Below are 27,995 nucleotides of genomic sequence, written 5' to 3'. Positions count from 1 at the left end.
TCCTCTGCCTCGAGATATGGAGACCCTTTCTATTTAGTCATAATTCAGGCGCTGTCTTTTGCCCTAATGGTTTATCAAATATATATTTTTTTTAAGATCCAAAATGAGGGTATCTGGGCTTCCTGTCTGTTTCATAATATACTGTGTTTGTTCTTAGTCACTCACGGCGCAATGATACAGACTACAATCGTAATTACAGCCCGTCTAGGCTGTAATTGTTCAACAAAAAAAGGAATTCAGTGAGGTCAAAACAGAATTTGGAAGCCATCTCAGCAGAGCAGGTCGGGCTCCTGGTGCAGGAGCAGCTCCTTGCCTTGCTAATTGGGAGGCACAGATGTGGGCGCAGAACACTCGAAGCCCCCTTGACCTGGGTGAAAGACAGGCCCATATCGTCAGCCAGGGCTCGCGAAGGGCGGACAGGCGCTGGGGCGGGAGCGCCCACATGCCACGGCCAAGGAGGTGGCCTGACATCGGTTCCTGGCTCTGCCATGACCCTTGGTCCCATCTGGATGTAAAAGAAAAAAAAAAAAAAACCGTTAAGTGTGAAAACCTAAACAAGGCTTTGGTTCCCTGTAATCTGAATGCACTCTCTTTCAAAGAAAGCTATGTGTGCGCCACAAATATTCCATCACTAACAGCCACTGAGAGATCAGCTTGCAACCACACACTTTGTTGGAGTCAGGGTGTGTAGCCCTGGCAGTGTCCTAAGTGCTTCTGTTACGATACATTTGGCTTCTTTTCAGTTCTCTTAGAACCGCAAGTCTAAGCATCTCATCCTTGTGTGATGATGTCCAAAGGCAAGGAGAAGGGGGGTGAGGGGCTCTAAGAACTCTTTCCCACAACTCCTTCTCCCCATTGCAATGGCTAGAATGGGGTCACATGACCACCATTAAACCAACGACTGGGGAAGGGGAAGAACTTAAGGACAAGCTGCAGTCAGCCGGTCCCTGTTCATCTTGGGAGGCACAAGAGGCAAAAAGAGGGTCCCAGGTTTCCAGAAACCATTGCCAGTGCTGTCGGAATGTAATTAGGGTTCTAAGTTTTATCCAGTCCCCACAGGATACAAAAGAACAATCACAAGCTACTGAAAACATCGCCTTCTAAACGAAACTGAAGCAACAGAGCCTGGTAGGTAAATGCCAAATTGGAGAGCGGTGGCTCTGGGTTGCTTCATCAGATGACTCACTCCCTGCTATGTGTCCTTGGGCAGGTCTCCATGGATCCAAGCCCCAGTCTGTGCTTCTATCAAAGGGGAATAGTGTCGTTTACCACCCCCGGTCTCACAGTTGGGTTGTGTGATGATTAAAAGGCACCTCAAAAAGCCCATGAATTTCTCAGATTAAAGAACACAGTGCTGAGTTTTCTGAGGATGACGCACATGTCAAATCACTGAGCTCAAAACCGGCCTCGGCTCGCCTCTCAGAGTGGCTCGGAAGCCACAGGGCCCCAGGATGGCTCTCCCCGGACACCTTGGGTCTCCTCCTCCCTTCTCAGCTTTTCTCTGTGGCACTGGTACTATCCTTTGCTGCCCCACCGCCCACCTCTCCAGAAAGCGAGGCGCACAGGGCTAGGAGTCAGGTCAGGGTTAGGAGTGGGAGTGTGTGGAGATAGTTGGAGGAAGAGAGGAGAGAGCAGAGCTAAGAAGATCGCCTCTAATTTCTTCCCAGAATTTCAAATCCTGCACAAGCCCGCTATTCTTTTTTAATATATGATCCTTTTTTTCTCACTTTATCATATGTTCATATAACCACATAATTCGCATCTAAACATTGCATTAGTTTAAGGTGTACTACATGCTTTGATAATTGTATACACTGAAATTGTCTCAAGCCCACTATTTTAACATTTGAACTAGACTGTTAAGTACTTTCATGGTGCCCAAACCTGGCACGTTTTGGACCCTTCATGGCAGAGTTCCTTGTGTTGAGGGTTCAAGCCAGTACGTGCTGGTTTCCAAAGCCACCCCGACTGGTGGTGGCGTGATCCTGGTACCCTCATGTCCAAAGAGGCTGGTCCGAACGTCTTGCACATGCCGGTCCTCGGTTGTTGTTTTTTAGATAATCCTGTTAAATGTGCACCCAGAGAAAACACATTGTTGCTTATATTTATTTTTTACGTATTTCCCGAGACTAATGGAGAGCTTAGAAATAAGTTAAAGATAGTGATCCTAAAATGAAATAGAATGCCTACAAAATTCCTCAGCTTAAGACAAAAGGGAAACCTGATGGGTTATTATAATCCTCTGTATCTAATTTGTTACTGTTTTCTTTTCCATTTTCATCTTCCCTTCCTCCTCCCCCTCCTCTCTGTTTTCCCTCCCCTCCCCCCTCCTCCTTTCTCCTCTCTCTCTTTCTCTCTGTCTCTCTCTCTCTGCCTATCTCTATTTCTACCTATCCTTTTGCAAAATGTCCTTTTTATTCCTGGAAAGTAGAACTGATCAGTTTTCATTAAATGCAAACAGAAATGAGATCCTGTAAACTATCTTATTCTTGGAATTAGGCATTGCACTTACTGATTTATTAGCTGGTCAGTCATGCTGCTCCTTAGAGCTTTGTGGAACAACTAAGAAGAAAACATCTTTAACTCTGGTTTGCAGAAGATCCCATGATGTTTTCCATATTGATGCTTCTTAAGACAATTTTTTTTTAAAGCAGATGGTGCAGTCACTTGCTGTGAAAGAATGAAAATGTTTCATAAGAAACCGGGCTAAGAGAAAGAAGCAGCCACTAAATCTATAAAGGCTGGTTTCAGTTTGCATGTCTGTTCCTAATGCTTACTGTCCATCTATAAAATTTCCCAGTCTGCCTTTGGACACTGTTCCTCAGCTGAATCTGGCACTTCTCCTTCCTTCCTTTGTAAACAGCACCTCCCAGGCCTACTTGAGTTGAGAGCCTCTTCGGTCTTAGAGGTGACACAGCTTATTGGAAAGACTGTAAACTCTGGAGTCAAATGGGTTCAAATCCTGCTCCTGCCATTTTGTAGCAGGAACCTTGGATGAGTTGCTTAGCTCCGTTCTGCTGCAGCTCTGCCTTCAGTAAAACAGGGACAATGTCACTCCCTGGACATTTTGCTGCCTCCTCTTGCTCAGCCACCACCCCAAGTCCTATTGGCCAGGCCCCTCTGTAGCCACCAATCTGCCCCCGCCCGCTATTCCTTCAGGCCTTTACCTTAATTCCACCCACCACTGTCTCTCTCTCTCTACTCCACAGGCCTTCTCTCTGCTCCTCTGAGTCAGGTCTCACCCTCCTCCACTCCATCCTCAAAGTGAACTTGCTAAAACACAAACCGAACCGTGTTACTGTAATAGAGAAGAACAAATCTGACTCCGTAGCAGATCTATTCCTTTAGCTCTAACCCTGTGCTGCTTCCTAGGCTTAGTCAAGCCTGAAATATACAGGATAGCCCGTTCGTAAGCTCTGACCTTTAAGGGTGTAACACTTTTCCATTCATATAGAGACTAAAAAGTTGCAGAACAGAGAATAGCACTTGTCTTGTTGGAGGTTTACAGGAACATCCTGACCTGACCTAGGTGGGGAGCTGCAAAAACAAAGAATTTTTACATCAAGAAGTTTGCAACAACCAACCACATTCAATCCTCTTTTAATATAAAAAGAGCCTGAATTCTCACTTGGGGAAGTTGGTTCTCTAGGACATTAGTCCCCTGTCTCTTCCAACTGCTGGCTTTCTGAATAAAGTAGTTATTCCTTGCCCCGGCACCTTGTCCCCTCATTTACTGGCCTGCCATGCGGTGAGCAGGATGAGTTTGGACTCAGTCACATTACTGCTAGATAGCCTTACCCACTGGAGTTGACATTGCCTGGGACAAGGTTCAAACCCTTTCACGTGGCTCTTAAGGCCCTTCGTAATCTGGCCCTGCCTGCCCTCTCACCTCTCCCGCTCACCCCAGCTAGCTCCCCGTTCCAGCCACAGTGCACCAGCTCCTACCCCGGGAACCTGGAATAGAAGACTGTGCCCTCATCGAGCTGTGCACAGGTGTCTATCTGCTTACATCACCCCTTCTCCCTGGCCTCTGCTGACCTCTCCCTATTCACAGGCCCTGCCTGGACGGCCCTTTCTTCTGTAGGACTCCCCCTTGTTCCCCCATCCCCAAGCCCAGCACTGCCCCAGAGCCCCAGGAGCAAGTCCCCCAACCCCATGAGTTTCTAGGAACCCAGCCCTGTCATACACGTGTCTCCTTCTCATCTGTCTCCCTAGCCAGGAGCTCCAGGAGCAGAGAGACCACTTTCCCCATCGTGATATCTGCAGACACCAACTCTGGGCCACACAGATGATGCTTAATAAATAGAAAAAATTTAAAAATATAAGCTAATGAATGTCTTTCAGGGTTATTGTGTAGATTAAGTGAAATAAAATAAGGCCCTGGAAACATCACATGCACTCAGTAAATGGGAATCCTTACTGCTGTTATGGCTGGATTATTGCTACTGCATGGAATCCTACTGTTTTCATAAACGATTGTGTCCTTTGCCTATAGAAACCCATGTGCAAACGTCTGAAAGGTTTTTGACATTGTGAAATCTGGAAATGGGATGAAAACTGCTATCGCACAGTTGGCTCTTCGTATCCATGGGCTCCCCATGGGCAGATTCAAGCAACCATGGATGAAAAATATTGGGGAAAAAATTCCAGAAAATTCCAAAAAGCAAAACTTGAATTTGCTGCACACTGGCAACAATTTACATAGAATTTACATAGTATTACAACAATTTACATAGCATTTACATTGTACTAATTATTACAAGTACAGAGATGATTTGAAGACTACGGCAGGATGTGCGTAGGTTATATGCGAATACTATACCATTTCTATAAGGAACTTGAGCATCACGGATTTGGGTATCCATGGTGGTCTTGGAACAAATCCCCCATGGATACTGAAGGATGCCTGTAGTAGTTTGGTTGGCTCTTCGTAAAAATGTGCCCCTACCTCCATCTCCTTTATTTTCTGGTTTGAGTGTCTCTCGTAACCTTTTACAAATAAGTGGGCTTATTCATTCAAACGTGCACTTTCGCCAGTTGGTTCACTTCTAAGTAACCCCTTGCGTCCCTATTCAGCAGAGGCTAGTCATTACCATAGCAACCGCAGTATGTGGTGCCTCTGCCCGGTCTCAGAAACAAAGCGTTTGCTCTGAAAAAAAATCACACACACACACATTAATTTGTGACATGAAATTCTGCTTCATGGTATTTATGAAGGGAAATCATGCCTTCAAGTAAGCAGACATACCTTCCTCGCTGGGCAAGGGACTCACGCTGCTGTTCTTCTGTTCCTCCCACCCTCGTCGCCCTCGCCATGCATATATAGATTCATTTTAGAGATGAAATTTTTGTGCGATGGGGAGAAAAAGACAGGAGGGATTTGGTTTCAGCGGGAAGGTACAAAGGTCGGCGAGAGGGTGCAGAGCCCCACGGAGCAGTGGTTCCTGTCTTGAGTGATGATCATACTACCAAGGGGATTGATTAAAATGGAGCCGATAGCTGCTCCACCGAATGAGACTCTCCATAAATTCTGTCAGAGGCTAAGCCCACATGTAATGCTCAGCTCCAGCGCCGGCATCTGCTTGCTGGTGTCTACATCCCAGCCGGTGTCCCCCTCCCCAGACCCTGGATGCATGTGCAGACACACTCCAGCCCCATCAAGAACCCAGGGCCCGAAGTGCTGTGCGTGCCCAGAAATGGAGACTCCCATTCTCACCGAGGGGGTGTGTGTGTGTGTGTGTGTGTGTGTGTGTGTGTGTGTGTGTGTTTCCAGCAAGACGCTGTGGTTTAGAATGCGACAGAATCAAACGTGATACAACCACTTGTTCCGGGGTTCCATCTGGTGGGGGATGGGCGGGGAAGAAAAGAGTTTGGCCACAGCAATTTCAGGCCTCGTGGGACCCTGACCTCCTCACGCCGTCCACTAAGGCCGTGCCAGTCAGTGTTCAAGGGACGGATGACTCTCAGTGTCATTAGTCACAATCAAAGGGATTGTGGGAACAGAGGATGAGCTCTTTCTGGCCTGCCTCCTTAAGTCCCCCAAAGAGAGCCAAAAACCTGGGGAGAGACTCTGCTTCGGCGAGACCTTTTTTCAGTTGTTGTTTAAACCCAGTCAGTTGGAAGCCTCTTTGAGTTCTCTAGTAGTTGAAACTTTTTTTTTTAAATTGCTTTGGTCTGAGAGAAAAATAATACATTCCAGTCAAAGGCTTTGCAGGGCCCCAGAACAATCTGGACCTTTCACTCTGTTCCGCAGGAATTCGGGTAGACAGGCTTCTCTAATAACATGAGGATGTTCCCTCTTAGAAACCGGAGCTTATGAAGAACGGAGGCTAGGGCAATGGGGCGAGGGGCTGGGGTGGGGGATGGGGGTGTAGGGTGGCCAGACATGGTCTCATCAGCCTTTACCAAATTTTTAATGAAATGCTCTCAATTTACTCTTGAAATGGAAATTCGTAGTTATTAACTATTATTTCCCTGCTTGGATGGGGAAGATACTGACAAAGGCATAAGATAACCTACAGTCCTTTATTAACACCTTAGAGAGTTCACTGAAGACAAGCAGCGCTCTGGAGCCATTGTCTCCAAAACGAGGTAAGGGCCAGAAGGCGCCTGTGGGTCCAGGTGTCAGCAGCGCTGGACCGCCAACGCCCCTCCAGCCGCCTTGCAGGCGGCGCCACTAGAGGGCGCCGTTCACCCAGCGATGGCTCTGAGCGGCCGCCCTGCTTCTAAGGAGACCACATTTAGCTGTTCTAGAAGCAGAGAAATCGGTGACGTGGGGAATTATTATGCACAGTTCATTTCCTTGTAATTTAACTCTCAGAGTAACAAAAGCATAATGTATTGCCTAGTTTTCGGGTCTGATTTACAACAATTTAAACGAAAAGATGATTTCAACCTCTCCCCACCCCCTTTTCCAATCACTTCTGCTGATATCAGCAGCTGAGAATTTTGTATTTCAGCATGCCACCAGCCCCGCCCGGAAGCCACGCGTCTGAGAAGAGGAAAATGTAAAACGGGGCTCCTGCAAACACAGCCGGAGTCACAGTTCCATTTTCTGCTTAAAATTCCATTACAGCTTTACTGTCCGTTTTTAAAAATTTATGTTTTTATTATGGTGGTTTGGTCAGTGTCTTGCAATACTTTTATTTATTTATTGTTGTATTATTTAATGATTTTCTTTTGGCGGTGGGAGGAGGTAATTAGGTTTATTTCTAGAGGCGGTCCTGGGGATGGACCTGAGCACCCGGTGCATGCTAAGCGTGCGCTCCACCGCCTGAGCTATGCCCTCCCCTCCTGCACTGCTTCTAAGTACTGTGAAGTCCGAACCGGGCAAAGCACTTCTGTCCTCAAAGGGCTATGGTATCCGTGTCAAACCCTGAGGTGACAGGAGTGGGCTCCAGCCTCCCCGCGGCTCCAGGCTCATGCATCCTCCGCCTCCGCGCAAGTTCCAGGCTCTCGATGTCTCCTTCCTTTGGCTCCTTGGGCCCTTACTGACTCGGCCAGCAGTGGAGAAGTTTGGAGCTACTGTCTCATTTTCTAATTGCTTCATATGTGCACTTTTTTCTCCCCAAGGAAAAAGAAGTAACATTTTTTTTAAGTGCTTACTTTGTTTAAGGCTCTCAGCTAAGGGTTTTACATGTAATTTCCTTTAATCATTTTAACATCCCTAGGGCTTAGACATGACTGACTTCCTTTTACAGATGAGGAAACCGAGTCAGGGAGGTTAGATCACTTACACAAGGTTATACTGGAAAATAAGAGGGAGGGTTCAGACCTAGGTTTTTTCCCCCCTGTTATATCACTCTGAGCCCACCTTGATGGTTAATGGAAATGAGAATGGGCATCTCCCTTCTCCCCACTTTGAGCACCAAACACAGTGGTAGACACACACACATACACACACACACACACACACACACACACACACTTCTTACAAGATACTTAAGACCTGTATGATTCTAGTCCTTTATCTTGGTAAGGACGTTAGAATTGTCCCTGTTTAATACATTAAGTGAATTGCTAACTACTAGCCAGCCTCCCAGGCTCAGGGACAGGGCTTTCTCCACCATGCACTTAGTAGGCACTTCATCCGTGTTATTCATTACTATCCTATCTCTTTGAATCTGTGCTGTTGTTGCTGTTTTCCAGCTGGGCCTTTCTGTCCAAGGGAAGGAGGAACCACCTATTATTCCGGAGATTTATCATGAACATCAGAACCAGAGCCCCTTTGATGGGATCCAGTCAGCTACCGAAGTAGTGGAGTAACTGGGGCTGGAGTGAACCCAGGTCTCCCAACTCCCCGCTCCGTGTCCTGTCCATGGCACTTATCATCTTGTTTCCCCCTTCATGTTGTTCAGTTTGGATAGCTTTGTTTTTCACCTTGGCTTTGAGTATTTCCAGACCCCAAATACTGGAGGAAAGACCAGTCAGGAGGAAGAAAGTGGACTGCTTTCTTGGCCGTGGAACCAGACTGCCTGGGGTAGGGAGCCATCAACAGGTCTTGGAGCCCTTTAGGTGTGTCCTAGGTCCTGTAAGTTTGGGAACAGCACATGGTAGATGAAGGATTGTGTGTGTGTTGGTAGGGAAGGGAAATTCTTTCCATCTGTTGGTTGGGATTGGCAAGCGAATAATAAAGTGGCATCCATAAAGCAACAGGAGCTTTTTACAAACATCTGGTACCTCCCACTGCAAAACCACCCAAGCAAGTTAAGATAAAGCCACCGAATAAATTCAGTGAGGGGGTGGTCTCTAAAGATCCAGGAGAACCTGCAAACCAGGAGGCTAGTCCTCATCTCTGGGGGAGTTTGACCTTCAGGGAGGAAGGTTGGGGACAGAGGAATGTTAATTTCTAACCTCTGAGACCACATTAACAAAACATATGGAGCCAATAAGGAAATTATTGTGGTTCCTGCAGGGTGATTTTAAGGACTCAGAATTTTACCACATTTGGAGACTAAATATATAAAAAAGGAAACATCTCACACATATGGTGACTTAAGGCCAATGCCCAACTTTAAGGGGTGTTTTAAGGTCTGGATGATCACAGCACTGACCAGCTCTGACACACATCTCTGGCCCTGTGCCCCATTTCTGTATGAAAAGTTCAGAACAGAGGAGGAGAGTGCCAGGCTTTGAGGACAGAGAATCAGATGGATGTAACTTCTGCTCTGCCTCTTACTTACTCTGTGACCTTGGGCCGTGACTATGTTTGTCTTAATCAAATTTCTCACATATAGAATGAGAATGATAGTACCTACTCCTCAAAGTCACTGTGAGCAGTAAATAAAACAAAGCATGAACAACACGAATCCAGGAATGGGATTTAGCAGGCTGGCACGGAGACTACCCCTCAGCCTTATGGACCCACAAGGTGTCTACCATATCTCGTCACATCTAAGACACCTGGAAGGCTGTGACATGTAGCATGACTGTGTATCACCAAGATTGAAGGAAAAAACCCACGGCCAATGAAACTCCCTTTTTATTGACTGTAAGACACATCTCAATACTAGAGATGTTAAGATGTGAAAAGTAATCTTAAAAAGTTCATTATAGCAAAATAAGCAGTCAACAGTGAAAAAGCAGCCAACAGAATGGGAAAAAATATTTGCAAATCATCTGAGAAGGGATTTATCTCTAAAATATATATAAGAAACTCTTATAACTCAATAGCAAAACAGTAACACTGATTAAACAATGGGCTAAGAATTTATATAAATATTTCTTCAAGGAAGACATACAAATGGCTGAGTAGTGTATGAAAGAAATGCTCAGTGTGACTAACCATCAGGGAAATGCAGAATAAAACCATACCACCTCATGCTTGTTAGGATGTTTATTGTCAAAAAAAAAAAAAAAAGGAAAAAAGAAAAAAAAAGACGTGTTGGTGAGGATGTGGAGAAAAAGGAACCCTTGTACACTATTGGTGGGAATGCAAAATAGTGCCGCTGCTATGGAGAACAGTGTGGCAGTTCCTCAAAAATTTAAAAATAGAACTACCATATGATCCAACAATCCCACTTTTGGATGTGTACCCACAAGCATTGAAAGCAGGGTCTCAAAGAGATATTAGTACTCACATGTTCATTGCAGCATTATTTACAATAGCCAAGGTCTGGAAACAACCTCAAGGTCCATCAATGGATGAATGAATAAAGAAACTGGTAGTCACATACAATGGAATATTTTTCAGTCTTTAAAAAGAAGGCAATTCTGCCATTTGTGACATGGATGCATCTGGAGGGCATTATGCTAAGGAAAATAAGCCAGTCATGGAAAAACAAATACCGCAGGACTGCACTTGCAGGAGGAATCTAGCACAGTCAAAGTCGTAGAATCCAAGAGCGGAGTGCTGGCTGCCAGGGGCTGGGGCTGGGGTGAGGGACGTGAGGAGGTCTGGTCAGTGAGTACGAAGTCTCGGTGGAGATTAAGTTCTAGGGACCTGCTGTTCCATGTTGTAGCTGTGGTCAACGATACTGTACATTAGTTTAATTTCATCGTCAGTGTTCTTAGCACAATAAAATAAAATTTTTTAAAAAGGAAAAAAAAAGATCTTAAAATTAGTGAATTACTGTGCATGGTCTCTTGACTTACCTGGAGCCTCTAAGGGGAAGCAGCCAAGGTGGCTTTAGCTGTGGGAGGAAGTCTGACTGACAGGGAGGCATGGGGTAAGGATGGGAAGCTCACGGGATGGGATGCGGGATGAAGGGCCCTGGGGACTCCTGAGACAGAATCTATTTTAAGAGAAGAATAAGTCAAAATCTGTGATGGGCCTGAGGGTCAGAGGGCAGTGCTGATGGCAAGAACAGCAACACTGTGGATGTTTCTGACTCTGAATCTGAATTCTGACAGTGACCGCGTCACTCTAGAGACATTCGGACATCCTTAGGAGGAAAGGGTACCGGTGAGACCGAGGAGCCGAGGAGCCGTCTCACAAAACTCAGGGGATCTGAGCGCAATCATTCCGCTGAGGACCCTCCAGTCAGTCTCATGCAGATAGGGGGCGCTGTGCTCCTCCTCCCTTCCCGCTGGACAGCAGGCGCTGGGGGGTCCTGAGGACAGAGAGCGGTGCTGCTTCAGCCCCCGTACGTCCCGGGTGTGCCCAGCAGCCAGCGAGCCATCGGAAGCAGAGGTGGTGACTAGTGACTTGGCACGGCAGAGGCCAGGTTGCGGGAGAGATCAGCGCAGGGTAGGGCTCAGGCCGCAGAGGGAGGCAGCCAGCCGGGTGACGCTCGAGGTGACACCTCCTCCTGCCCCACCTCCGCCCCGCCCCGCCCCTCCACCCCCCACCCCCGCAATACCTGGAGGAGGAGGAACTTTGGCAGTGAGTTGGGAATTTCGCCTGCGGGGCAAGGAACCGGAGGGCTGAGAGCGTTCAGGTTGATGGGATCTGATTAGCATTCAAAGCTTCTGAGGCTTGGGGGCCTCCCGGTAACCTTTTACACAGCGAGTGCAGACTAAATACTAAATAACTGTTAATTTTCTTCCGTTCCCTTCTCTAGAAGACGTATATTTGGGGACCGTATCTTCATTTATCGGTGAAGTTTTAAGACCGAGTCCATCTACTATCATTTTGTATAAGCTTTACTAAGCAAATGTAGAGTTAAATGTTTAAAACATTCCCAAGGTGTCACTGTTCCTCAAGGTGTCAGTTCAAACAAAACGCATTCTTGCCAATTTTCCTTCCCTCTACCCTTGCTGTAGCCGCGATGGATCCAAATCCGTGAGGCTCTGGGACGCGTACCAGGCTCGCTCCTGTCCCAGGGCTGTTGCACATGCTCTAAACTCATCTGTGGAAAGAATGAGCCAGGTAGTGTGTACAGCTAGCTGTCTTGGGGTCTTTGCTCAAAGGGCACTTTCTTAGTGAGATCTTCATTCAAATTGCAGCCCCCCACCAGGTCTCTCTATGCCCCTCCCTCCTTTATTTTCCCATAGCATCCATCATCCCAGATATATGTTTTGCTTGTCATTTGTTTCCTTCTGCCTCCTGCAGTAGAAGGACAGAGACTTTTTTCAGTCCAATTCACTGGTGTATCTGCAGAGCCTGGAGGAGTGCCTGGCATATAATAGACCTTCAAATATTTGTGTGAACATCATTAAAATGTCACACCTTTCATTAATATTTCTGCCACTCAGCGTTGCTTGGATTGAAAGCAATATTCTATTTTCTTAGCATCTTCTTTATTATATCTAAGCATTCTTTTTTTTGCTACATTTAACTCCGGGTAAAGAAGTAAAAAGGGGGGGGGGGGATGCATGGAGGAATAAGAAAAATGCCTTATCAAAAAGCAGATGAAGGCACACAAAGCCTGACAACTAAACCAAGGGAAGATAATTCAGTCCTGGAAAGCTCCAGTGATAATATAACAATAACAATAATAATAGTAATAGTGTTAACTGTTTGCGGGTACCACCTGCAGGCTGGGGCTTCATTTTCCAGACATGTAATTAGTATCATAGAATTGTCTTCCAGGAGCTTAGAATTCCTGTGACCTGATTGGGGCAGCGGGTGGGGAGCCAGGGGGAAACTGACAGGAAGATACATAATAACAGGAAGTAGGAGTAGCAACAGGAAAAGGGAGAGGAGAGGGGAGGAAAGTGGAAGGAGCCGGCCAACCTCCGGGGCTGCCCCGCCCCCGCCCCACAGCATCCCTGGAAACCGCCCCTTTGCAACCGGCGCTGCTTCTGCCCTCGGTTCCAGGATCGACCAGAGCTCAAGATGGCTTCTTTTCCCTCAACGTGTCAAATATTGAAAATCACCTACCATCCCTTCCTGGGAGATTGGTGACAAATAAGGCATTTTAAAAAATTGCTTAGGACCCCATCTCAACCATAGTTTGTAAAGCTTCTGAACATCCCAGGATAAAGGAGATACCGGCATCCTCCACACTCGGAGGAAGGGCTGTGTGTGCAGGTTTGGAAATTTGGCCCTAAGCTTCTGGCAGGAGCGTGAATGGGGAACAGGGCAGAGGGGCTTTGGAACACGACCTCCGCAGTTTGCGGCACACGGGGGGCACACAGTCATCAGACTCCCTTCTGGCACATGTGCAGAGTCACAAAAACCCAGTTAGAGAAAACATACCGGGAATCTAGGCACAGCCACTAAAATGCAGTCCTGTGCGTTTTCCATCCACATGAGACAATGGTCAAGATTTGAAGCTGAGAATGCAGTGATGTATCCAAGAGAGGAAGGGAAGCCTCAGAACGTACGCGCAGGGAGGGCTTATCCCCAGGAGGAGTGTAGACGAGGGCTCCTCGTCTCCTTTCAGGTGGAGAAATTATGCCGGGAGGGAGGGTTGCTGTGATTGGCATCATACTGCTCAGGTGGAGCAGAATTTTAATAATTACTGGCTGACAGCAACCGTGTTCTGATTCCATAGCAACAATCAACTTCTGGTTTATTCTGAGTTGATAAAATTATTCAGGCCACGAAGGCATTATCAAAAACAAAACAAGGAAGTCTATTCCATGGCTGGAAGGCAGTGCTTCTCAAATTTTACCTACTTTGGTATCAATGGGTTGCCCATTAAAAATGTAGATTCTCCAGCCTTAACCTCAGAGACTCCAAATCACAGTCTTTGAAGGTGGGTCCTTGAAATCTTTATTGTAACCAACCACACTTTGAGAAGCACTGCATTCGATGACACCTGTGAGTTGTGAGTTTAGTGTCCCCCGCACAGCAGCACTGGGGACAGACTCTTAGACCGTCACTGTCTGACGCAAAAGCCACCAGCCATGTGTGGTCACTGAGCATTAGATCTGTGGTTAGTCCAAACTGAGACGTGCGCTAAGGGTAGAATATGCTGGATTTCAAAAAAACAGTCTATACAGTAAAAACAGTGTAAAACATCACATTTAAAAATTTTATACTGATGTGTTGAAATGATAATATTTCGACTATGTGCTTCATAAAATACACTACTAAAGTTAATTTTATCTGTTTCTTTTTACTTTTTTAATGTGGCTACTAGAAGCCTTGAAGCTGACTTCTGTGTGACTTGCATTATACTTTTCAAGCTGCTCTAGACACGTGAGTTCTGGATCGTAGAACAGGTCATAGAAATGTTGCAGAGAAGGAGTATTTCCAGTTTTCTTCTCTTTCATCTTATCTACACCTTTACAAAGAAATGGAAGTAATTGAGGCTGGTCTAGCTAATACAGCAGAGGTTGAAAACAGGCAGGTTTTCAGCTCATCAGATTCACAGAGATGTTCTGTTTCACCACACAATGTTTTCTGAAAACATAATGTCACTGACACAAAAGAATAGTTTAGTACATATTTTTGTGTCCAGTGTCTGTTGAAAAAACTAAAGATTCAAAAATACTGGGATCACCAGCCTAAATGGAGAAATCCTGCTGGCCCCAGGGAGTACCCGTTTCATCAGGAGCAGGACATGTGCTCTTGAGTTTGCCACAGTCCCTGCCACTCCTTAATGCCTCCCTATGGAAATGGGTGGGTCATCGCCATTTTCATTTTTCTTGTATCGTTCTTTTCCTTATAATAAAGAGGAAGATGAAATATTTCCTGTGTTCATATTTCTATGGAAAGTGGGGAAGTCAAAGTTAGATCAAGTCTACCACAAACAATAAGGAAAACACCTAGCCTGCTTTACACATTGATGTTGCCTGCCTGGGTTCAGTCTCAGATAGGTGTTTGAGTTTATAATCCTTGCTCAAGAACCAGTTACAAATAAGAGGCCAATGTCCACTTGCCTTTTCCTTAACTCTTAGCTCATCACTGTGATTTCTCAGCCCCTCCTGGAATAGCCCCTATGCTATGTGGAATGCAAGCCCACCTTCTCTGGAACAGAGAATGTCCTGCCACCATCTGGTTCCTTCCTCAGTGACAGCTTATTCTTCACTGGAATTTTGTAAAGTCTTGCCCTTGACATGACCCTCTGCAGCCTGGGACTGGCCAGCTTTGGTGTGAGGGGCGTGGACATGGCAAGATCCTGGGTGTGTAACAGAATTGCTGGTCCCAGCAGCAGCAGCCAAGCTTCCTTTGTCCCATCAATTCCCAGTTAATTCAAGGGAAAAATCTGTCTAGGTGTCATTGCCATGGTTTCTTGTCTGTTTCTCAACTTATATGATGGCTCTGCTCTCAAGAGTTTCATCAGATGACGGGCAAGAGAAGGCAAAGAGCAAGATGGTTAGCTCTTATACAGATTTGGGTCTGAGGGCTTCACCTGATGCCTGCATCTTCCAACCACCCCACCCTTAGCCAGAATTGTTGTTCATAACTAAGAGTGGTTTCAGAACTGGGAAGACAAACAGATCCCCAATACCAAAACTGAAGTAGATGAAGGTCTAATTTACACAATTAGAGAAAGCCTCTTTTTTCCTCCCTAATTATTTTTGGCAATATATTAGCCAGGGCAAGTAATATTATGTAACAAACATCCTTGGGGGCTTAACATAATACAAATTTATTTCTTGCTAGCATCACAGTCACCTGCAGGCTGGAACAGGGCCTCTGCTCCACATAGTCATTTGGGGATCCAGGCTCCTTCCTAGATGATGTGGTTCCACCATCTTCTAGGGACTTGGGCTCCTCCTCTGGCGCCTGTGAATCTGGCTGGCAGACAAGACGAAAAGACAAAGTATAGGTTTGTGTGAGTGGCTTTAGGGCAGACAGGAGAGTGCTGTACGTCACTTATATTCAGTTTCCATTGGCCAGCACCCAGGTATATGGACCACCTAGTTGCAAGAGAAGCTGGGATATGAAGTTTAGCTGTGTACCTCCTGAGAAAAGGAAGCGGGTTTTGTGCACCCGTATCAGCATCTTTGCCTGATGCAAGCTTAGTGAGGAATGGAAGGGGCAGGAAGGATCACAGAAATAACCCTGAGAAGCCATGGGACGCAACCAGGATCAGATCATTCCAGTTTGGTGTTGGGACTTTCATAGCCTTTGCCTCTCTGTCCTTCGTTCATTCCAAACTTGGAATGTGTGGGGCTTATAAATTGCATTTTGTACCTCTCTGGGCAGCAAAATGTATCACTCTGCTTTCCCCAAACACATTTAATAAAGAACACAAGGCCTTTCTGTTACTTAGGATCCAGTGTTCAGTTCTGGCCCAGTGTGACCTGTGACTCCAAACATCTGCTCTAGTGATTAGTATCATTTCAGCCACAGAGAAATATTTCTCCAAATCTCTTGCTTTGTGTCCTTGAATTAAAAGGTAACTGCATCAAAATGCTGTGAAGGTTTGTGGGCTGTTCAGCTCACATCAAAGATGGACTTTGCTTTAAACACTAGGGAGGGTTTGATCCATGGAAGCATTTAAGTAAGAGTAAAAAAATTGTCCAATTTCCCCTCTCAGTCTCATTGAAATAGATTTCCATGTGATGAAGTATTCTTTTTTAACAGTGCTGAACACTGTCTTCCTCTCATGTTCCAATTTGTGGTTTCAGAGGTACTCACAAATGAGACAGTGTTAACAGCAGTGTGCATGGTGGCTGAGGAAGGGTTGGCAGTGGTAAACAATCCATATACGTCTTAATTTACTATGTAAGTCTAAGTATACCGTGTGTGAAGAATGGTACCAATTCTTTACCTGGGTACCGCCATAGAAATCAATGCTAGAATTGTAAATATTCTTAATTTAGTAAAAATATTTAATGAGATTTTTAGCAGCTTTTTGGAGATAAAATTCACATACTACCCAATTCACTCACTGAACATGTACAATTCAGTGGTGTTAGTATATTCATAGAGTTGTGGGTTTATCACCACAATCTTGGAACATTTTCATCACTCCCAGAAGAAACCTTGTCCCCCTTGGCTGTCATCCTCAATCTCTCCGTCCTTGCCCCTGAGTCCTTGGCAACTACAAACCTACTTTCTCTTGCTTAGGGATTTGCTGACTTTTGACATTTTATACAAATGGAATCATGCATTATATGGTCTTTTGAGACTGGCTTCTTTTACTTAGTATAATAGTTGCAAGTTTTATCCATGTTGTAGCATCCTTTTTACTGCCTTATAGTATTCCATCATACAGATACACCATAGTTTGTCTATTCAATCACCAATTGGTAGACATCTAAGTTGTTTACACCTCTTGTCTATTATGAATAATGCTGCTATGAACATTCATGTACACATTTTTTGTGGGTATGTTTTCATTTCTCTCGTGTATACACCTAAGTGTGGAATTGTCAGTAAGATTTAATTAAAATTTCAAATACTTAAAATAAAAATGTCAGCATTATTTAAGTAATTTTGACTCAAATTTTTGATACTCAATACACTGCAATAGGAGTTTGTCTTTTATTCCTAATAGATAAGTTTAAGTATCTTGGAAAAATAACATTTTGGAAATATGAAGAATAAGTATACTTTTTATTTTAATTTGCTTTTTAATGAAAATACATTTAAATTGTGCTTGCTTTGAATCCAATATACTTTTTTAATCCTTTAGATCATTACTGTAAGTAGACTGTAAATTATGTGAAAATCTTGATTATACCAACATAATTAGCAATTATGCTGAAAAAGGGGCAAAATTATATGGGATATGTGTCTCCCTTTTTTTTGAATTGTATATGGATCTTATTACTCAGCCAAAATTGCTTGCCATCAATGGAACATATAAGCATGAGCAAAATATTTAAATTCTATCATTTAAAATTCAGTCATATACAGAGAAATACAAATATCATATGCTATCACTTATTTGTGGAATCTAAAAAATGATACAGATGAGCTTATTTACAAAACAGAAACAGGTTCATAGACATAGAGAACAATCTTATGGTTAACAAGGGGGAAGAGGGGAAGAAGGGATAACTTAGGCTTTTGGAATTAACAGATATACCTTACTGTATATAAAATTGGTAAACAGCAAGGACCTACTGTAAAGCACAGGGCACTATATTCAATATCTTGTAATGACCTATAATGGAAAAGAATCTGAAAAAGAGTATATAACTGAATCACTTTGCTGTACACCTGAAACTAATACAACACTGTAAGTCAATTATACTTCAATTAAAAAAAAAAGAAAATCATCCCATAAGTGTACAGAATCCACAGTAAACTCCCAGGAGGCAGAAAAGAGGTTACATTTGTGTAAATATTAAGATTTCATTTGTAACTACATTTTGTATCAATATACATTTTTCTTTGCCAAAAAAGAAAAAGAAAAAAAATTCAGTAGTATAAAAACCATAGATGTACACGCATCTTGCCATTTTGTCATCATTGCTCTGTTTGTTTTTATGAAAGTATATTTGTCAAGGTAGGAGGGTAAGAGCATACGTTACTTCATAGTTTGTTGGTTTGATTTATAACTTTTAAATAGTTAGACATGGGATATATGGACCTCTATTTCTACTCTTGAGCAGGCCCTTTAGGACTCGGGGCCAGACCCAGTGCTGGGCACCTGACTGAAGATCAGTGAGTGCTTGTTGATTGACCTAGAACTGGAACAAGGGCAGGAGGATTTTTTTCAAATGATGTTTAAGAATTTTAAATTTCCCTACACCCCACATGGGTGGTCAGGCCACTCAACATGGCTGTTCTCTTGCTCTCGGCACATCCCCACTCGACCAGTCCCTGCTTTACCCACATGACTAGCCAGTCCTCTCAATTATTAGACCTACTTAGCCCTTGGTAACTGACGAGTCCACCTGATGTCAACTCCCACTACAGATGGTAGCCTCCTTCTCCCTGGAGCGGCGAAGACTGCCGCCACGTCCTGCCCACTGTCTGCTGTATGCAGTGGGGTGTTGCTCCAGGAACTTTTGTGCAAGATCCCTCTGTCCAGTAAACCACTGATGTCTCTGTCACTGTCTCCAGGCTCCTTCTTTGGTCTTGAGGCTGAGCGACTACAAGACTTTGCAGCCCTGCAGGGTGCAGCCCAGCACCATGCTTCAGTCTCACGGAGGGACATTTGGATTCCACTGCCTTGACTGGGATGGACAGGTTGCAGCTCGTTGGTTGTGAGTTAGACCACACCTAATGTCTAATCCATGCTAGTGAAAAGCATATCATTAAATCCTCCATGTCAAACTCCTCCAGTTAGTGTCTTGTTGCCAATCCTGTGAAATTCTGCTGCCACTCTGAGAAGTAAATTGCTTATGTGAACATTACTAATTATTTTACATTCTACTTTCATGAACCCAGGAAGCATTCTGGTCCTCTTGACTCCACAGGTGCTCATTGTGGGATCCAGGCTGCTTCTCATAGCTTGTGATGGTATAAATCCCTGTCCGAGGGTAAAAGAAGACAGGAGGTCCCAGCTCAAGCAGGGAAGGAATGACTCTTTCCTTCCATCACTTTTTGTTCTATTCAGGCCCATAAAGATTTGGATGCTCCCCCGCCTTGAGGAGGGCAATTTACTTAACTAAGTTACTGATTCAGGTACAAATGTCATCTGGAAATGGCCTCACAGGCCCACTCGGAAATAGTGTTTAATCTGGGCATCCCGTGGCCCAGTCAAGTTAACACATAAAATTAACCCTTACACATACCATACATTTTACCGTCTTCAAGTGTATAATTTCATTGTTTTTGGTATATTCACAGAGTTGTGCAATAATCACCATTATCTAATTCCAGAATACTTTCACTATGCCACAAAGAAATCTCATACCTGCAAGCAGTCACTCCCTTCCCCTCCCCCCTGCAGCCCTTGGTAACCGCTAATCTACTTTCTATCTTTATAGATTTACCTATTTTGAACATTTTGTATAAATGAAATCCTACAACACTTTTGTGTTTGGCATCTTTCACTTAGCAGAATGTTTTCAAGGTTTATCCCTATGGCATTATTCATTCCTTTTTAGGGCTGAACAATATTTCATTATATGGATATACCACATTTTATTCATCCATTTCTCAGTTCCCAGTTTTTGACAGTTGGGAATAATTCTGCTGTGAACACTTGTGTACCAGTTTTTGTACGTGTACAAGTTTTGTTCATACAGTTTAAAACCTCTTGGGTATGTACCTTGGATTGAAATTGCTGGACCATATGGCAACTATGCTTAACCATCTGAGCAACTGCCAAACTGTTTTTCACAATAGCTACACCATTTTACATTTCTACTAGCAATGTACGAAGGTTCCAGATAGTCCATATTCCACCAACGCTTGCATGTTTTGTGTTTTTGTCTTTATAGCCATCATTGTAGGAGTGAGGTGATAACCTTACTATGGTTTTGAATTGTATTTCCTTAGTGATTAATGTTGGTTGGCATCTCTTTATGTGTTTATTGCCCACTTGTATTTCTTCTTAGGAGAAATGTCTGTTCAAATCCTTTGCCTATAATAACGAGATTTTTGCTGTATCTTATGACGTATTCTAAGACCAACTCCACAAAATGCCATATTTGATAGCTCTTTAGGGTTTAATCTACGCTATGTAAATCAGAAAATTCTGAGGTTTCCAAAGTTTTTAAGGAACCAATGTGATGCCTCTTTCATTTTGTTTGGTCTGCAAGCATGTGATCAAGAAATTTAAACTACACTAGGGAGCTGTTTCTCTAATTGTTCCTTCTTCCCCATTATTGTTCAGGTTCCTTGAATGTAATTGATACTAACACTTTGGATTTATTTTTTTTTAACCTTCTTTCATCTGATACCAAGGACAAACCAAATAGAATTCTCTACAAAAGTTAATTAATATACCTTTATTTGAAACTTCTCCCAAATGGAGGTTGGTACTTCCACATGAGTGGCATAGAAGTAAACTGCACAAAGATTTTTAAAGTAGCATTAAAATAAAGGAGTTGGACTAATTTCTCTCAAACTTTTATTTCACCTTTAACTATCTGTGATTCTAACATAGTTGGCTGTTAACTGAGATGGAATGTGAACCCAGGACTGCTAACTTAAGCCCCCTTCTCTGAGCAAGATGCCATTCTTATTTGATGAAGTAACATTTGCAAAGTAAGTCTTAACTGGTCCCTTAGAGGCTGAAAACTCTGGAAACCTAAGAAATAGGTCATGGAAGGAAAGGTTCAGAAATTAATGTATGTACTTAAGAGAGTGGTCATAGTAATTATTTGGTGGGTGAACCGTACTTATAGATAAAAGTCATGGTTAAAAAATGCAAAACATATGGTTGTTAGGCAGTGGGGTAAAATTATTCCTTGGGACCCAATGGAATTTGTTCTGAGACATTTTTGAGAAGTCCACAATGTTAATGGAAACCTTGACATTAGATTTTAAAAAAAGAATGTGGAAAAGATTATCCATTTGCAATCTGTTTCCATCTAGCTATTAGAATGGGGTCAAATAAACCTGAAAATAGAATCGGGAGGAAATGGAAGCTAGTGTAGTTTAAGAGTTGGAGGAAAAATGGGTTCAGAACCATGGAAAAGTTTATGCACCTTAAATGCTACGTTGATCTGCTGTCCACACATTTCTGGTTTTCTCTTGGACCTATTTGAGAGAGAAGGGCTAAAGAGAATGAGGAATTTGAATTTGAATTGATTGGGTGTGTTTTGTGCTTAGCACATTTCTAGGATCCTTGGGCTATTTGAGTCCTGGATAAAAGAGGTTTAAAAATCTTATTCCTACATGGAACCTGTTAGCTAATGGAATAAGGCAGGATGTGGCTGAATGTTAAAATGTACGTTATATGAATTACATGCTATACAGGAAGTCAGAGTATAGTGACTGATCCAGGTAAGAGAAATCAGGCTCAGGAAGGGCATTCAGGACATGGTGACCTAGGACATGGACTTGATTAATGAGTGGAATTCAGTCAAGAGAAGCAGAGAGAAGAGGGCCTTCTGTTGAACACGTGGCTATTGTAACGAGTGAAGATTTGGTGCTGGGTAAGGCCATGGTCAATTCAGGAGGTAGAAAGCAGTCTTCTGTTACTGGGGTGGAACATCTTATTAAAAATGAGGATATTGTAGGGCTAATTACCTCAAATGGGCCTTGATGTGAGATGTGAAAGCTCTTGTTAGTAAAAGACCAAAGGAGCAGGGAACTGTTTGCTGAATGCCCACCCTACATACGACAAAAGCTGTATAAAAAGAGAAAAGTTTAGCCAGGAAGAATCAACATTAAGATTATTTTTTACAATAAAGTCTGGCTTACACACACACTTATTTATAATAAAACAAATCAGTAAATGAATAAAAGGAAATATCCTTAATTTGATAAAGTCTATACACCTAAAACCTAGAGTAAACATTATATTAACAGAAAAACTCTAGATTAATCCTAATTAATATCAGACAAAAAAAATCACTATTGATATTATAGCACCGGCTGTTCTGGCCGATTATATAAGACACGGAAAAAAAGTTTCAGAAAAGAAGAGCTAAAACTCTAATGTTTTCCTGATGATACGATTGTTTCCTTTGAAAATTCAATAGCGTCTAATTAACAAACTACTAGAAGTGTTAAGAGTTCAGCAAAGTTGATGGATACAAAATTATCTACTAACATCAATAATGTTTCTATCAGCAACAACAAACTAGAAAATATTATAAAAACTAAAATATCATTTTTTAATAGCAAAAGGAGTTGGTGAACTCTGGCCATGGGACAATTGTGGCCTACTGCTTATTTTTGTAAGTAAAGATTTACTGGTGCACAGTCATGTCCATCTGTTTATGTGTTGTCTACGACTGATTCAGCACTTCAACTTCAGAGTTACATAGAGTAAATGGCCACAAATACTTAAGTAAAAGGTAAAAAAGAAGCAAAGAAGGAAGACTTATTACCAGATATTGTTGACAGTAAAACTATAGAATAAAAATAATATGCACTAAATGCAGAAACAAATAGACTAGTGGGATACACTAGAAAGTTCAGGAATATACATAAAATTATACGTGTGTGTGTGTGTGCACGCGTGTGTGTATAAACTTGATAGCTCTGCACTACAAAGAAATGGGGAAAGCAAACAATCTAAAAGATTGTTTAGAATATGACACTGGTTTGCTCAGAATATGTGGAAAAATAAAGTTGAATTTCTACCTTATACCACATACAAAGGTGAATTTCAGATGGATTAAAAATATAAATGTAAAAGGCAAAACTGCTAATTAAACTTAAAAGTTTTGCACAGTAAAGGAAACTATAAACAAAACAAGAAGACAACCTATGGAATGGGGAAAATATTTGCAAATGATACAACCGACAAGGGCTTAATTTCCAGAATATACAAACAGCTCACACAACTTAACAAGAACAACAACAACAACACAATCTAAAAATGGGCCAAAAACCTAAACAAGAGATTCTCCAATGAAGACATACAAGTGGCAGATAGGCACATGAAAAAATACTAATTATCAGAGAAATGTAAATCAAAACTACAGTGAGGTGTCACTTCACAGCAGTCAGAATGGCCATAATTCAAAAGTTCACAAATGATAAATGCTGGAGAGGGTGTGGAGAAAAGGGAACCCTCCTACACTGGTGCAGCCATTACGGAAAACAGTATGGAGATTCCTCAAAACACTAAATACAGACTTACTATGTGATCCAGCAATCCCACTCCTGGGCATATATCTGGAGGAAACTCTAATTCAAAAAGATACATGCACCCCAGTGTTAAAGCAGCACTAAGTACAATAGCCAAGACATTGAAACAACCTAAACGTCCATCGACAGATGACTGGATAAAGAAGTTGTGGTGTGTTTATACAATAGAATACTACTCAGCCATAAAAAGAATAAAATAATACTATTTGCAGCAACATAGATGGACCTGGAGATTGTTATTCTAAGTGAAATAAGCCAAAAAGAGAAAGAAAATACCATATGATATCACTCATACGTGGAATCTAAAAAAAAAGACACAGATGAACTATTTACTAAACAGAAACAGACTCACAGACATAGAAAACAAACTTATGGTTACCAGCAGGGGAAGGGAATGAGAAGGGATAAATTGAGAGTTTGAGATTCGCAGATACTAACTACTCTATAAACTAGATGAACAACAAGTTTCTACTGTATAGCACAGGGAACTGTATCTTGTAGTAACCTATAATGAAAAAGAATTTGAAAATGAATATATGTATATACATATATGACTGGAACATTATGCTGTGCACCAGAAATTAACATAGCATTGTAAACTGTACTTCAATTAAAAAAATAAATAAAAGGTAAAACTAAAAACCTAGTGCTAAAAAAAATAAGAATAGCTTCATGACCTTGAGTAGAGAAACTTTTCTTAAACCAGAACTTAGCAGTCAGAGAACTTCAATTTAAAATCATAAATACCACTTCGCAACAACAATCATAGCAAAGTTAAAAATGAGAATAATAGCAAGTGTCGGTGAAAATGTAGGGACAGAGTGTGCTGCTGTGGGGCCATAAAATGGTCTGGCCACTCCTGACAGCACCTGGTGGTATCTGGTGAATTAAAATATTTATATATCCTACAATCTAGTGACTCCAATCCAGTCTTTATCTCAAAGACTTCTTGCCAAGACCCATAACAGCACATGTGCAGGGATGTCCATAGATGCATTGTTTACTCTGGTAAGAAGTTGGGGGTAACCCGCAGTAAAATATACAACTCAAATATGGATACATGTTCTGGAACTCTATGCAAACTGCAGATGCAATATGCAGACTGCAGATGCAATAAATTCAGTATGTACACAGCAACATGTATTGATACCAAAACATCACTGAGTAAGAAATATTGGGAACAGAACATGACTTATAACATAACACCAGTTTTATAAATTAAAAACACATAGACATAGAAAATAGCATTAAACATTTATAAGTATATGTAAGGATATATACCAGATCATTTGATTGGGTACTTGTAGGGTGGAGGGAAGAAAACAGAAGTTTGGAAATTCTGAAAGAGAGAGTAAAAATAACAGAATAAAATTTGCTAAAGAACCTTTCACCAACTGATGGCCATACTCTGTGAACCTAAGAGTGGAATAAACTTAATTGTGTACCCTGGGTTTTATAAAACAAACAAAATGGCAAAATTTTAGCCAAATTTTAAAGTAAGATTAGTCATAGTCCTAAAATGTACGTTTGTTATTTAAAATTCATCATCCTTACATATATAGCTACAGAATTTGTCTTCTTTTGTGGATATTTCCTAGCTCAGCCAGAAAGCTGTGTTGATGGGCATTTTGGAGGAATTGAAGGTTGAGAGGGTTTTGCTCTGCTGTTGCTCAGAATGTAATATCCGACCAGGCTATCTGCGTGGCCATCAGAACATTAGTCCTCCGGCTAATCCGAATTCTACAGGATGTGGATTAGCATTTAAATGTACTGGGATGATACTGAATACCGCGGTGGATGAGACGCCGAAGCTGTCTCTTCCCTTAGTAGCCAGCTCAGACTTTACACTAACTGAGGGTTTCTTTTTATTCCTAAAGATTCCAGCACTGTGCTAGGCACACAGTAGATTTTTTTTTAATGTTAAAAAAGTACTGGTTGACTGACGAAAAACACAAAACAAAACAAATTAGGCCCCTGCCTCAAATGAGATTTAAAAATTTCACCACTAAAACCTGCAGTAATTGCAAACCTTGGAAAACCTAAGAAAGATAGTTAATGAACAAACCTTCCCTTTCTTAGACTAAGAAAACTCTTGCCCTGTGGGATCTGTCTATCTCGTTGTTCAGTGACTGGTAATACATGTGATGATGGCTTAAGCTTAGGTGCAGAGGCTGGAATAGTTACAGTAAATGAGAGCTCTCTGCCAATGCAAGGGCGAGATGACTGCGGATGGGGAAGAGTCTGAGCCAACAGGGACTGGAAGAGTCCTGGGAGAGCTACTGAGTAAGAGCGGAGCTGGCCGGGGCATTCAGCCTCCGCTGGGAGCAGGCAGCTGCTCCTTCCTGATAGACGAAGTCAAACGGAACTTGGGCAACTGGAACTAGCATTTTTGAGAAAATCCATGAGCTACGTGCTTTTCAGCTCTTATGTTCCTTAATCCTTACAACCCAAGAGGTGGCTGAGGCAGACACTCCTGTCTTCATTTCAGATGGGATAGCTTAAGGCTCAGAGATCTGAAGGATCTTGCTAAGGTCAGGTCAAGGGTAGAAGTAAAACATGAACTCACATTTTTTTTTTTTTTGACCTCCATAGCATTGGCTATCTCTGTAATACCACAGTCTCTTCTTTAGCTTAAGCTGAGAGTAAAGGCAGACCAAGGAGAAAATATAAAATGTTAACATCCAAAGGAGAAAGATTTGAGTTCAAATGGGCCGGCCTCCAGTAATGAGAGCCCAGAAAACATTTGGAAGTGGTGATGTCTTAAGTAATGTTTATTTCCTAAACTGGACTAACATTGGCATTGTGGCTGCTCTACTTGTCTACTTGTGCATAATTTTTAACAGTCACAAATCATCAAAAATTTTTATAGTGTGTTATATATAAGATACTCTACCAGTTACTGGGCCAGGGGAGGGGCAAGGATTCAAAGAAACATTCCTCACTCTCAAAAGTTTGGAAAGTAACTAGAAAGACAGAACAAATAAAAAGTGGATAATATAAGACATAACAGTGGAACAGACAAAGGTTATCGAGATCCGGATGCAAGGATTAACTACAGAGTGGTTTAGGAAGGGCAAATTTCACAGAGATAGTAGGATGTAAGAGAGGATACAAAAATGAGAAAGGTTGAGGTCAGTGGTTCTCAAAGTCTGGTCAGAAGACCCCTGGAGGTCCTGGACAGCCTTTCAAAAAGTCCACAAGGTCAAGACTATTTTTATAACAATACAAGACTTTGGCTTCCTTGCTGCATTAACCTTAGTATTGATAATGCAAAAATAATGTGGGTAAAACTGCAGTGGCACCAAACAATATATAGGTAGCAGGATGTAGATATTTACAACTACATATTCATGGTTTAAACAAATTGCCAATTTCAAGTAAGAATGCTCTTGATGAAACAAAAAAATAGTTGTATTAACTCTCAACTCTGGAGTGCAGGTCTTTTTAACATGCTGTGTGACAAGGTGAAAAGTATATAAAAAGCACTTTTGCTGTGTGTTGAAGGATGATTGTCTTTGAGAAAAGTACTTGTGTGATTGAGTTGCAACTTGAAATAGCTTTTCTTCATGGGACAACATTTTTTCTTGAAAGAATGAGAAACAGACAAACTATGACTTTTCAGGCCTAGATATTTGGCAGACAGTTTCTTGAAAATGAAGGAAGTGAGCCTGCCACTTCAAGGAAGACAACTGACAGTATTTATTGCCAAAAATAAAATTTGAGATTTCATGTAAAAATCAGAATTTTGGCAAAACACATCCACCACCATAAGCTTGCCAGCTTCCCAATACTTGACAAGTTTTCTAATGAGATAGGTGATGATATTAATGAATGCAATATTATATATACATCATATACTTCACATATATTATATGCAAATAAAGTAATGAAATGGGCCAACATTGGAAGATCTACGTAACTCAGTCAATATTTCTCAAATGCATTCAACCTGCAAGATAGACCAAGGGATTTTAATGCAACAGAGTAGAGTATGAAAAGTTTCATGATAGGATTTTAGATTTCACAACTTTAGCTGTCTTTAAAAAAAAAAAACACTCCCGTGTGGAGAATTTTGGTGTATCATCAAAGAAGAATAGCTACAATTGTCTGAGAAATGCCAAAATACTCTTTCCTTTTCTAAATATATATTTACATGAAGTAGGATTTTTCTCCATATATCCCAACCAAAACAAAATCTAGCAACAGCTTGAATGCAGAAGCAGACATGAGAATCCCAATGTCTTCTATTAAGCCAGACATCAGAGATATTTGCAAATATATAAAACAATGCCACTATTCTCAATAATTTTTTTTGTTTTTGAAAATATAGTTGTTTTTCAAAAAAAACCTGTTAGTTCTGTTAACATAATGAGGTAGTTATTTACTATTTCAGTTGAATTTTTAAATAAGAATTTAAGATGGTTTTCTCAACATTAGTTTCCAAAACAATCAATAGATGTAACTCCCACAGAAGTAAACTCTTTGGATTCCCTGATAATCGTTGAGAGTGTAAAGGGGCCTGAAACCAAACCCTCTGAGAACC

The sequence above is a fragment of the Camelus ferus genome, chromosome 5 (assembly GCF_009834535.1).
Source record: "Camelus ferus isolate YT-003-E chromosome 5, BCGSAC_Cfer_1.0, whole genome shotgun sequence".
In the NCBI taxonomy this organism is placed as follows: Eukaryota; Metazoa; Chordata; class Mammalia; order Artiodactyla; family Camelidae; genus Camelus; species Camelus ferus.
This window is presented reverse-complemented; position numbering follows the sequence as displayed.